This window comes from Priapulus caudatus, unplaced genomic scaffold (assembly GCF_000485595.1).
Source record: "Priapulus caudatus unplaced genomic scaffold, Priapulus_caudatus-5.0.1 Scaffold2959, whole genome shotgun sequence".
NCBI classification, from domain to species: Eukaryota; Metazoa; Priapulida; class Priapulimorpha; order Priapulimorphida; family Priapulidae; genus Priapulus; species Priapulus caudatus.
This window is the reverse complement of record NW_014580020.1, coordinates 1434-15560: the sequence shown is the minus strand read 5'-3', so window position 1 is coordinate 15560 and position 14127 is coordinate 1434. Positions and strand designations below refer to the sequence as shown.

At 44.3% G+C, this 14127-nt stretch overlaps 1 long non-coding RNA gene across 1 annotated transcript in view; it reads left to right on the top strand.

Moving 5' to 3' along the window:
* The window catches only part of LOC106819197, a 24686-nt gene extending 11158 nt beyond the window's left edge, over positions 1-13528 (top strand). The window contains exon 3 of the long non-coding RNA XR_001395373.1: positions 13430-13528. This is a non-coding gene — a long non-coding RNA (uncharacterized LOC106819197). The remainder of the gene's footprint in view (positions 1-13429) is intronic.
* Positions 13529-14127: the final 599 nt, after the last annotated feature.

Sequence of the window (14127 nt, the reverse complement as noted above, 5' to 3'; positions counted from 1 at the left end):
GCAGCCGCCACCAGCGAGCGGCGAGTCAGCAGCAGGCGAGTCAGTCAGCAGCAGCCAGCAGCGAGCAGCGAGCCAGCTCGTAACGCTGGCGGAGGTATGCACTCTCCGTGAGTGCCCTCTGTCTAGTTACTGCATGTGATGTGTATGCGTGCGTGTGTATATTTCCCCTAGCCTGTCAACGCATATTCTCGAAGCTTGCAAACTATGTATGTTCTAAGGGACGCTAGCGTCACGCTATCTGTGTTAAATATATACACGCAAGCCTCTCGTCGCACGCGACCTTGGCCGGCCGCGAAATTTTTTTTCCCACTTGAGTTCCGGACCCACCATAGATAGTGTTTTGTAATAAATGGTTCTTATATATAGGGTTGGATTATAGTTAGTGTTAGGGTTCGGGTACGTGTTAGGGGTAGGGTTAGGGTTAGGGATAGGAGATATTTATTTTACATTGTTGCTTCGAGGAAGTCGAGTGAATGGAGTGCGCTGATTGGCTGTGGTCTGGAACTCAAGTGGGGAAAAAAAATTTGCCTGGCCAGCTAGCTGGCTGGCTAGTGCGTGTGAGCGCGACCATATATATATATATATATATATGTGCGCGGGTAATTTCTAAGTAAACAACTTTTAACACTAATTACGCACGCGCACTGTTACATCTGCTCTGGTGAGATATTGCGCATGCGCTAACACACTAACGTAGCAAAATTGTGCACTGGCTGGTATATGCAGCGGGCACCTTACATGCGAGGTCTTCTTTATATTACGCAAGAGAGGTATACTGATGAAATATTATTATTAAAATCTATGCTAGAATACCTCCTCCCTATTCTAAATGCATTATTTTTGCAAAATGCTGCGCATGCGCGAGCACCGTTTCAGGCGTGCAGTATGGACTGATTAACACATGCCTAATATAGCTTGCTAAGAGAGAAAGAGAGTTAGGAGACTGAGGAAAGGCAGAAGGGAAGAAAGCTGAGGGTGGTGAAAAAGAATGAGGCTGAGCGAGGGACAGAGGGTGAGACAGGGGAAGAACAGGAGGGGTGAATTAGTAGTTTTGCTTCCCACAGGCTAGGGCGCTCTTCCAATCATAAACACAAGTCTACTGATAACAGTTTGTTTCATAAATCTATGCTGAGATATCCCCTAACTATTTTACATGCATAACCATCACAAAATATAACTGCTCTGGTGAGATATTGCGCATGCGCTAACAACGTAGCCAAATTGTGCACTGGCTGGTATATGCAGCGGGCACCTTACATGCGAGGTCTTCTTCCTATTTCGCAAGAGAGGTATGCTGATAAAATATTATCAAAAAAATTGATGCTAGAATACCTCCTCCCTATTCTAAATGCATTATTTTTGCAAAATATTCTTCTTCTCGGGAGATATTGCGCATGCGCGAGCACCGTTTAAGGCGTGCAGTATGGACTGAAGAACACATGCCTAATATAGCTTGCTATAAGAGAAGGAAGGTTGGGAGACTGATGACTCTGTCTTAGCAGTGTGGTACGATGGATTGAGTGCAATGATCGACAGGCACTGCAGCACAAAGCACAGCAGTTGCTGCAAGTAAAAAATATGGCAATCGTCTCATTATTGAAAACTGTACGAGTAATGAGCTTTATGCTAACTATTCTAACTAACTCGTTCGCCGTAAAGTCGACTGACTGACTTATCCAGCTGGCACATGCGATGTGGCTGAGCTGAAAAGCCCCTTATCACCGACCACACACACGAGACCTTCCTAGCAATCTTACGCCCCGCCCCACCTCAATCCCTTCCTCCACCAAAAAAATAAAGAATTAAGTTCTGGATAATGCTGCAGACAGATTTTTTGCGAACTTGTCTCGCACAACTTGTGTACTGAATGCACGCAATCTTTAACGTCATATTCTTATATTACGACTGCAAGTAACCAGTAATTGATTATCAATTAACTGTAAACGGTATCCATCAATGCACACTGCACACAACTCACTAAAATCACAATCAAGCTTTATACAATATTAAAGTCGCTCAACTCATTGAGAAAATCGCGAAAGGACGAAGAATGAAAACTAGGCGTGATCGCCGTAGTAATGGACAAACATCGCATTACACGTGTGCAGGCCATGTTTACAAAATCAATCAATGTATCACAGCTATAGAGTGCCCATATATATATATACACATGAGCTTTGTGATAATAAAACTCGTTCTGTATGAGCTCCTAAACATCAAATAAAGCACTGGAGTGCGTTAAGGTTAGCAGTACACGGCTTACAGCGTAATAGCGTACGTAACGCAGAGCAATGTACGCTATATTGGTAGAGCTACCGTCAATGTTTCCTCGCAATTTACCTATGCACTGTTGAGTGGTAACACGCTTCATATTGTCAGTGTTACGTAAACATTCCCAGACCGTTTAGCTCACACAGTCTAAACGCATTTCAATGACAATCAATCAGTAGAAAAGAGTATAAGAGTTTGATTTATTGCGCATGCAGGGATTTGGCGGGATGCATAGCTCCAACGAGGATTTACATCTTTATCGTTTTTATTGGACATTAAGAGGTTTTAACAAAACAAAATCCATGATCGCATAATGCGTAGGTGCAATCAAAAATCAAAAGATAAAAGACATTAAATATAAAAAAATCAAAAGTAAACAGTAAAAAATAAAAAATAATACATACTAAAGAGGGTCTGGTGATGGAGTTAGGGGTAGGGGTAGGGTTAGGGTTAGGGGTAGGGTTAGGGTTAGGGTTAGGGTTAGGGTTAGGGTTAGGGTTAGAATCACGACGGCCGATAGTAACATCAGATCTNGTAACTGCGAGGGTGGCCTATTAGTAGACGCCGACGGTGGCCTTTAGTAACGGAGTGGGCCTTTAGTAACTGCGAGTTGGCCTTTAGTAACTGCGAGGTCGGCCTTAGTAACTGCAGAGGTGCTTTGTAACCTGCGAGTGGCCTTAGTAACGCGAGGTGGCCTTTAGTAACTGTGAGGTGGCGCCTTTAGTAATCTCGAGGTGGCCTCTAGTAACCGCGGAGTGGCCTTATGTAAACCGCGGTGGCCTTTAGTAACTGCGAGAGTGGCCTATAGATAACATGCGAGCTCGGTGGCCTTTAGTACTGCGACGGTGGCCTTAGCTACACTACTCGAGGTGGCCTTTAAGTAACTGCGAGGTAGCCTTTAGTAGCTTTGCGAGGTGGCCTTTAGTAACCGCCCGAGGTGGCCTTAGTAACTGCGAGGTGCGCCTTTAGTAAACTGCGCAGGTGGCCTTTAAGTAACTGCCAGTGGCCTTTAGTAATTACGACGGTTGGCCTTTAGTAACTGCGCAGGTGCCTTAGTAACTACGCGATGGCCTTTAGTATCGCGAGGTGGCTTTACGTAACCGCGAGGGGTGCGCCGTTTAGTACCGCGGAGTGGCCTTTAGTAACCGCGAGGCTGGCCTTTAGTAACCGCAGAGGTGGCTTTAGTAACTGCGAACGGTGGCCTTTAGTAACTGCGAAGTGGCCTTTTCTATCGCCGAGGTGCCTTTAGTAACTGCCGAGGTGGCCTTTACAGTAATACAGAGTGGCCTTTAAACCGCGAGGTGGCCTTTCAAGTACTGCGACGTGGCCTTTAGTAACCGCGAGGTGAGCCTTTAGTAACTGGCTGACGGTGGCCTCTTCAGCTAACTGCCGAGGTGGCCTTTCAGCTAACTCGAGGTGTCTTTAAGTAACTGCGAGGTGGCCTTAGTAACCGCATGTCGGCCATTCTAGTAACCGCCGAGGTGCTTTAGTAACTGGATGTGGCCTTTAGTAAACCGCGAGGTGGCCTTTAGTAACTGCCGACGGTGGCCTTAGTAACTACGAGGTGGCCTTTACTAACTGCGAGGTGGCCTTTGATTTAAACTGCCGAGGTGGCCTTTAGTAACCGCTAGGTGGCTTTAGTAACTGCCAGAGGTGGCCTTTAGTAACTGCGAGTCAGGCCTTTAGTAACTGCCCGAGTGCGACTTCTGTACCCGCGAGGCTGGCATTCATAGGAACTGCGAGGTTGCATTTAGTAACTGCAGGTGGCCTTTAGTAACTGCGAGTGGGCCTTTAGAACCTGCAGACGGTGCCCTTTAGTAACTGTGACGGTGCCTTTAGACTGCGATGGTCCTTTAGTAACTGCCAGCTGGCATTTAGTCAACCGCGAAGGTGGCCTTTGTAACCGCGAGTGGCCTTTAGTAACTGCGATGGTGGCCCCTTTAGTAACCACCGAGAGTGCCTTTTAGTAAACCCGGCGATGTGGCTTTTAGTACCGCGAGGTGCCTTGGAGTAACCGCAGATAGTGGCCGTAGTAACCGGAGGTGGGCCTTATAAACGTAACAGCGAGGGGCCATTAGTAACCGCTCCGAGGTGCCCTTTATAACACGGAGGTGGCCTTTGTAACTGCGAAGGTGGCCTTTAGTAACGCCGAGGTGGCCTTTAGTAACTGCGAGGTCGCCTTTGATCAACCTGCGAGCGTGCTTTAGTTAACTGCGAGCGGTGGCCTTAGTAAACCGAGGTGGCCTAGTAACTTTCGAGGTGGCCCTTTAGTAACCGCGGAGTGGCCTTTAGTAAACGCACGAGCTCGGCCTTTAGTGAACTGCGTGAGCTGGCCGTTTCAGTAACTGCGAGGTGGCCTTACGTAACTCGACGGCGTGGTGCCTTTAGATAACCGCGAGGTGGCCCTTTAGACTGCAGGCTGCCTCTTAAGTAACGCGAGGCTGCTTTATAACCGCGAGAGTGGCCTTTAGTCAACTGCGAGGGTGCCTTTCAGTAAACTTTGCGCAGAGGTGGCCTTTAGTAACTGTGAGGTGGCCATTTAGCTAACCGCAGGTGGGCCTTTAGCTAACTCCGAGGTGCGCTTTAGTAACTGACCGGGTGCCTTTAGTAAACTGCAGGTGGCCTTTGTAACTGCGACGTTGCCCATTTAGTAATCGAGGTAGGCCTATTACTAACTGCGAGGTGGTGCATTTAGTAACTGCGAGTGGCTATAGATAACCGCGAGGCTTGGCCTTTAGTAACTGCGAAGAGTGGCCTGTAGTAACCGCGAGCGGGCCTTTGAGTAGAACTGCGAGCCTGGCCTTTAGTAACCGCAGAGGTGGCCTTGTAGTAATCCGCGAGGTGGCCTTTAGTAACCGCGAGGTGGCCTTTAGTAACCGCGAGGTGGCCTTTAGTAACCGCGAGGTGGCCTTTAGTAACCGCGAGGTGGCCTTTAGTAACCGCAGGTTGGCCATTTAGTAACTGCCGAGGATGGCCTTTAAGTAACTGCCGAGGTGGCCTTTTGTAACCGGAGAGTGGCCTTTAGTAACTGCGACGGTAGGCCTTTAGTAACTGCAGAGGGGCCTATAGTAACTGCCGAGGTGGCCTTTAGTAATGCGAGGGCTTGAGTCAACATGTGAGGTGGCTTTAGTAACTGCGCAGGTGGCCTTTAGTAACTGCCGAGGTGCCTTTAGTAAGCGAACGTGGCCTTATAAGTAACCGCCGAGGTGAGCCATTTAGTACTGCGACAGGTGGCACTTTAGTAACTCGAGCGTGCTGTTAGTAAACCGCGAGCGTGGCTTTTGACGTAACCGCGAGCGCTGGCTTAGTAACGCGAGTGGCTTTAGTAACCGCAGAGGTAGCCTTAGTAACTGCGAGGTGCCTTTAGTAACCGCGAGTGGCTTAGTAACGCGAGGTGCCTTTAGTAAACTGCGACGGTGGCTTAGTAACCGCGAAGATGGCCTTATAGTAACTGCGGAGTAGGCCTTAGTAACTGCGAAGTGGCCTTTAGTACTGCGAGGTGCCTTTAGTAACCCGAGGTGGCCTTTAGTAACTGCGAGGTCGGCCTTTAGTACCGCGACGGTGCGCTTTAGGCGTAACCGCCGGGGGGGTCCTTTAGCTAACTGCGAGGTCGCTTTAGTAACTGCGAGTGCCTTTAGTAACTGCGATGGTGGCCTTTAGTAACGCGAGGGGCCTTTATAACTGCGGTGGCCTTAAGTAAAGCCCGCGCGAGGTGGCCTTAGTAAACGCCGAGGGGCCTTTAGTACTGCGAAGGTGCGCGCCTTTAGTAACTGCCGAGGTGGCTTTAGTAACTGCGAGAGTGGCTTTAGTTAACCAGAGGTGGCCGCGTGTTAGTACTGGCGAAGGTGGCCTCTGAGAACCGCGAAGGTGGCCTTTAGTAAACTGCGACGGTGGCCTTTTAGGTAACTGCGAGGTGCCGTTTAGTAACTGCGAGCGCTTGCCTTACTAGAACTGCGAGGTGGCCAGATTTAGTAACGTGCGAGGTGGCCTTTAGTAGTACGCGATGGGGCCTTAGTAACGCGAGGTGGCCTTTAGCTAACCGCGAGTGGCTTTAGGAACGCGAGGTATGCCTTTAGAACCCGTGAGACGGCCTTTAGTACACGCGACAGGTGGCCTTTAGGTACCGCGACGTGGCTTATAGTAACTGCGAGGTGGCTTTAGTAACCGCCGAGGTGGCCTTTTAGTAACTGCGAGGATGGCCTTTAGTAACTAGCGAGGTGGCCTTTAGTAACCGTGGAGGGGCCATCGTAACACAGGCGATAGTACCAGTAAAGTGGCCCTTAGTAACTTTTTTACTTTTTTAAATTTTCCAGAACACCTCCCAGACGTGCTGATTTCTGAAAATATCTTTAGTTTTCCTCTAGAGCTGCAGTTAGTTCTCTAGGGTTAGGGTTAGGGTTATAAGGGTAGGTTTAGAACACGACGGCGATTAGTAAACACAGATTTGCGCGTTTACTAACAGTATTTAAAGTGGCCACGCATACAGTAAAGTGGCCGAGTAACAGTAAAGTGGCTCGAGTAACAGTAAAGTTGGGCCATGTAACGTGAGGCCTCAGTACACACAGCACGGTTGGCCTTTAGTAACATGCGACGGCCGATATTTACCAGTAAAGTGGCCTATAGATAAACTCTTTTAACTTTTTTAAATTTTCCAGGAACCACCTCCCAGACGTGCTGATTCTGAAAACATCTTTCAGTATTTCCTCTATCGCCTGCAGTAGTTTCTATAGGCTTCTGAGATTCTCTAGTTAATGCGAGTACGAAACTGATTCGGCTGACAACTTTATATATATACTATATATAATATATATATAATATAGTAGTAATAGTATATATCAAATTACAACAACGTTTTTGACCATTGCGAATACGTTGCAGATCAGTATAAATCGTTATATTGAAACAAGATTCAAGATTTCAAGATTTCAAGATTCAAGATTCAAGATTCAAGGGAACAGAGGATGACTTTGCTATAAAGGTACGTTATTAGAAGAACAATTGTCCATATATATATATATCTCATAACAAAAAATGTCCTTTCTTTGCCTTAAAGCATACATTTCAAATATCGAAGGTTTTGCCTGTCAGATATCTCACCTTTTGTACTGAGTCAATAATGAATCTATCTCAACGTATGTAAGCGCTTCTAATAAGTTTCTGCTCTCTGAGTGTGTGTGTGTGTGTGTGTGTGTGTGTGTGTGTGTGTGTGCGTGTGCGTATGTACGTGCGTGCCTGCGCTTGTGCCAGCGTGCGTGCCTGTGTGTGCGCGTGCATGCGTGCGTGCCGCTCCGAGCATGTGTGCGTACGTTCCTACGCGTTTGGGTGCATGTTCGCGTGTGCCAGTGGATGCACGCATACCCGGGCGTACGCACTATAGATAAAATTCCGTTTTATTCACATTCACGCCGGCCCGCACACGTACGTAAGCATGCACAGACGCACGCACATCCGTGCACACACACGCACACGCACACCCACACCCATATACAGGCCCACTGTCACACACATACACACAGACACAAATGCACATGCACGTTCGCACACACACACACACACACACACACACACACACACACACACACACACACACACACACACACACACACACACACACGACAACACCCTGCAGCACTACTCGCACACACACGCCGCTGCGCACGCACGCACGCACGCACGCACGCACGCGCGCACACACACACGTAATAGTGCAAACCCAGCTTTAGATCCTTAGAAAATTGCATACGTCAACAAGCAACTGCTGCAAACAGTTTGCTTGTTGCAGCAACAGTTTTAAAATAAACTCACCCTCACTAACTGTCCTCCAAGATCAGTGACTTGAGAGATGGGACTGACTTCTATTCCTCCGTTCCTCCCTTTGTTAACAATTCGCTTGTAAACACGTTTACCGTTATCTTCTGCGTGCTGTAGCCATACAAACAGTTTCCCTGTGCGTTCCTCCTCTTCGATGTACCACTTCTTTGGCTGCTTCATTTTGAACGTTTGTTATCAATCTTCAGGCTATTTTTTTTATTCAGGTCTACGCATCTTAGCAATTTTTACCTAGCAAAACGCACCTGTTAGGTGTGATATTCGCCTGAGTAACTTTCCATTCAATTTTCTCTCATGCAGAAAGATCATAAAGCAGCCGGTTTTGTTTGAACCATTGTACATCTTTCATCCCGCAAAGAACTACAGAGGATTGACGATGTTGTTTGATAATTTGCTTGTCTCAAAAGAAACGATTAAGGCAGTTATTGTTTTGATCTATTCAACCCACTTAGAAACACAAAGCACATCTAACTTTTGCGAATAGTGGAAACGGCAATCCTGTAGTGCACCGCTAGGGCAATCCCGTTACACTAGTACTTGTTGCAGTTGCGGGATGACCCGAATCAGCTGCCTCAGCAGCCTGGTGATGATCGCTGATTAAACAATGCTTTCAAAACTTGACTGAATAGATTGTGCCTGTGCAGATGCTACACAAAACTACGTGAATACACCGCTGTGCACAAACAACAAGAATAAAGAGCAGGAGCTAAACTGACCGTCAAACAATCGATTTAGAACTGCATGATTATTTACTGGTTAGCTATTACTGTTACTGGTGCATATAAGAATGCGCATAAATACACAAGGGAAATGCAGAAGGAAAACAACAGAAGCAAAGGCGTGGATGGCAGAAACTTTTAAAAGGATGGGTGATTACATGCCAAATGATGATACTATTTATCTGCCCTACTGCTATACAAAACTGAGCTTGTAGAAGAAGTACAAAGATGAGATAAAACAGAAGAATATCAGGGACCACATCTTATATGAATATCTGATAGAGATATGGAAAAAAGAATTTCCCCAGTATAAGATTGGTAAGGTAATCAAAACTTTGTAGTTTTTCTAAGCTGATCTAAAGCTGATAGCAAATTATGGTCAAAGTTTATGGTATGTTCATAGCTTTGTGTTACGGTATTTAATGTGATTAATCTACAGTTTGGACACTTGCCGTGACCAGCAATGGAACCAAACAGTAAATAGTATCTTTACTGCTGCACTAACACTGTTGGACCTTCTCAATCTCACATGTAGAACTGAGTCATTGGCAATTAAGAAACACTACCTATATCACCTGACTGCAAAATTAGATATTGTATTAAACTGGCGCGCGCCAACTCGTAGCGTACAGACTGCATAGAGAGCGGAATAGCGTGTATACACACTGCAAAAATTTGGCGCGCGCTAGTTTAATACAATATCAAATTTGCAGTCTGTACGGCGTACAAAACGGAAACCTGCCAGCATATCTGGCGTAACGTACGCCCCAGTGTACGTTTACATAGATATCATATAACATGATGTGTTATATGATATTTATGGTACGTTTATTTCATTACATGAGTAGCTATAGAAAACACAGTTCTCTAGGTTATTGGATAACTTAATCCCCGATAGGTGTATTCATTTACTATCTCTAAGCTTAATTGCTACCTAGTTTCAATTTTGGCTGGTAGCCTCAACTGGCTTGCCCTAATATTATTTGTATTGCGTGAACGCATGTTTAAAAATAGCGTATCCACGCATATAGACGTCGTACGTCAAGTTTAAGGCTGCAGCAGCGGAACGCAGCAGTAACGTTTAGATACCAACCTTATTTCACAACAAAAGAACTCGTTATACGCGCTGGCCATTTGCTATTGTAAATGTCTGTTGATATGCAACAGTGACACACGTACAGCATACAATTGCATTATTCTGCAAAAAATAATTCTAAGTGAGCATCTAGTGATCGGTATATGTGCATAATGTATTCCAACAATAAACCTAGTAAAAATTTGTTTTAGCAGGATGAGAAAATACTATCATCGAGCAAGGAGCAGCGCAAGGCAAAATTATTCAGATCATAACTGTCTAATTATTAATGGAATGGACCAATCAAAAACGGACATTCCACACTTTGCACAAGATGATAAAGTCACCAGAACTTTGTACAAACTGGTCACACATTTGACAGGTACGAAATATAGAAGCCTCGTCTACACGGAGTTTGTCTTGACCCGAGTTAAGCTAACGGCAGCTAGCGGAAGGCGGTGTTGACTGCGGTATATGACTACCGCTTAACTTGAGTTAACGATTTCGCGCACGTGTACACGAGTCTTAACTCGGATTAAGCTTAACCCGGGTTAGCTTAACCCCCTCATGGAGCGGGGTTAAGCTAACCCAGATTAAAGCTTAATCCGGGTTAGTTTAACCCGAGTTAAAACCTCGTATAGATGCTTAAGCCGAGACAAATTTCCTCATATAGACGAAGTAATAAAATGCTTAAGCCGAGACAAATTTTATCGTGTAAACGATGTAATAAGACGCTTAAGCCAATACAATTTCTTCATGTAGATGACGTAAAGTCTCGTCTATACAAAGATTTTTATCGCGGTATAAGCATTTACACGCGTGCTTATCTGGGGTTAAGAGAACCAGGGTAAAGCCTTAACCCGGGTTAGCTTAACCTCGTGATGTGAGAGGGGCTAAGCTAACCCGAGTTCAGATCTGTCTCAAGATAGCGTCGTATATACGGTGTTAACATGAGATAGTGCATAGTTCCTTAACCCTGCGATATTCGGCAATAGTGAATGCGTATTTACATCGATGCGTACATACAATGCAATACTTACGTGCCAGAACTGCTCAAGCATTGAGCGGATGGTACTCGTATAGACGCTGCGCATTTCAGAACTAGGGTTAAGCTAACCCGAGACTGTTCTTAACCCGGGATAAGAAAACTTCGTATAGACAAGACTTAAGAGTTTCATACAGATCATACGTAGCTACAAACGTAACCTTGTATTACTATTTTATTACTAGATAATAATACTATGTATTTCGTTTTTACAAACAAAGGATGCCTGTTCTACCCAAGCACTAAAGGAAGTATTAGGCCCCATGTCTTCATCGATGTCAACCAGTATCCACATGACTCGAACCTGACAATAAACCTGATTCTGGAAGTACTTGTCACCAATAAGGACAAACTGAGAGATAGACTCTACATACAGATGGACATACATCACGTGAAAACAGAAACAAATATGTGATCAGTATGGCATTCTTGCTGGTTGAACTCAACGTATTCAAAGAAGTATGTTTATAGTATATTATACATTTGTGTGCGTGTGTGTGCGTGCACATCTTTGCCATCAACTGTAAGAAAAATATGCAGTACGAAGATGTATGAGATATGTGCTTTTAAAGTACGTACTGTAAATTACGTTTTAGTTCTCACTTTTGCCACTTAATTCTAGCAAGTTCAGCAACCTATTGTACACAATATTCTTGCGATAATCAACAAATATGCTTTTAAAATTAAGTAGTTTTTAAATGGTTAAATAAAACAAACACAGGGCAGAAATTGAAAAAAGATACGCAAATGAAGATAACCTGAGAGAACATTTGTAATTGTGGATGTGTGTGTGTTGCGCATTGTACGTACAACTAGTCCCTTTTAAACATTTGCACATAGAAATGTCTCTGTTTTATAAAAGTTACACTAGTTAATCATGCATTGCATCTCCAGTGTTTATATTAAAACTTTATTATTATTGCTAATTAATCGTGTTCTCAACTTGTTGAAATTTTTTGGAATATAAAGGTCCCAGTAACAATTCTTAGTAAATGTATATTTGTCTCAGTGTATTGTCAGTTGTCTCTTGTGTTCAGATAAGCTGTGATTTAAACTTTGAGCAGAATATTAATTTTACTACATCGGTAGGGCGTATTCAATCATTTTTAACGTTGATCTTGTAACTGCATGATGCAAGGAAATAGTCTGTGTTGACTTGGCAGTCATTGTTACGAGAGCTGCTATATAGCACACCTCATAAAAACCGGTTGGTGGTCTGCATACGGAGAGTTTTAGCAGGAAGTTAGCAGTCGCCCGCTGTTATCAGGGCTGCTATATAGCACCCTTCATAAAAACCGGTTGTTGGTCTGCATACGGGGAGTTTTAGGAAGGAGTTATAGCAGTTGCGCGCTGTTATCGAGGCTGCTATATAGCACCCCTCATAAAAATCGGTTGTTGGTCTGCATACGGGGAGTTTTAGCAAGAAGTTAGCAGTCGTGCGCTGCTATCAGGGCTGCTATATAGCACCCCTCATAAAAACCGGTTGGTGGTCTGCATACGGGGAGTTTTAGCAGGAAGTTAGCAGTCACCCACTGTTATCAGGGCTGCTATATAGCACCCCTCATAAAAATCGGTTGGTGGTCTGCATATGGAGAGTTTTAGCAGGAAGTTAGCAGTTGCCCGCTGTTATCAGGGCTGCTACATAGCACCCCTTATGAAAATCGGTTGGTGGTCTGCATATGGAGAGTTTTAGCAGGAAGTTAGCAGTTGCCCGCTGTTATCAGGGCTGCTATATAGGACCCCTCATAAAACGTTATAGTTTGCAATGTTCACGCTTTTGTTGACTATATTATAGCAGTGTTATCATAGGCTGGCCACTTCTTGCTTGCTTAATAGTACATGGAGTGTATTTGGGGCATGCATTGTTTCAGAATTTCACTTTGTGCCAGAACTACGCAGAATCTATGGTTTTGTTGGAGTAGTCTGGTGTAAAATGCATTATTTGATTTATAACTCTATTTTCTTGGCATGAAAAACATTCACCTGACCTTGTATTTCACCCGACAGCAACAAATTGTAAATAAAGAAGCTTCTTTTGAACAAAATTCTGCAAGTTGTCTATATTTATTATGTTCACTCTAATTTTTGTAAAGAGTATTTACACGTTGTGCAATCGAAGTCTCCAACTTTACACTAAAACTTAAATATCTGTAGCAGCAGAAGTAAATGGGCGCCAATCTATAGCTAAATTACTTAATCTTTAGCAGATTTTTAAGCTTTGGTGCCACATTTACCATAAAATTGCGAGACTTTAGCATAAATTCTCATTTCCAAGAATTCAAAAGTATTTCCAATAGTGTTGTGTATGTAATCGATGTATATATGTAAGTTCTGTATATTGATCTATATCTGTAAGTTTTGTATATCGATCTATATCTGTAAGTTCTGTATATTGATCTATATCTGTAAGTTCTGTTTATCGATCTATATCTGTAAGTTCTGTTTATCGATCTATGTCTGTAAGTTCTGTTTATCGATCTATGTCTGTAGATCTTCATTAACAATGAGTGGCACGCGGCAACCGACGGACGCACCTTGCCGACAATCAACCCATCTACAGGTGAGAAGATTGCCGACGTCGCCGACGGCGGTCAGGTAAGTCTATCAGCTCCCTCTCGTTGCACATAGCTGCAGGCGCGTTACGTATGTATAGCTGCATGATTATAGATTCACCTCATAATCACGCGCTAGCATACACTGTCACCACGCCCCCGGGCTCGCCTACAGGGGTTAGTAAATTAATTTAGATTTTAATTTATTATACTTTTTAATTTATTTTTTTAATTAATTAAGTAAACGGACTGCAGCTGTATATGCCGGGAGTGATGCAATCTCCCAGGAAGTTGCGAGTAACAGTAGAACACGTCTTAATTGTTTTTTATTTAACGTGACTGTGGTGGGAAATGTTCGTATCTAGAAGGATGGTTGCTATAGGGACTCAGACGTACGTTACGTTGCTATGCGATGCTATCATTCCGCATCTCCTGCTGCATCGTTACCAGCTTCGTCCCCTCGTCTGCCATTCCTCCACGCTTATTTACGTCAATAAGGAATGAAAGGTTTGTTAGTATATCTTTACTGCAGCATACAGTGCCACCCGCGTACATCTTGCTATAGTATTGTCGACCTATGCGCTCCGCTAACAAGCACGGCCGCGTTTCCTGTTTAATCTGCCGGCCGAGTAAATG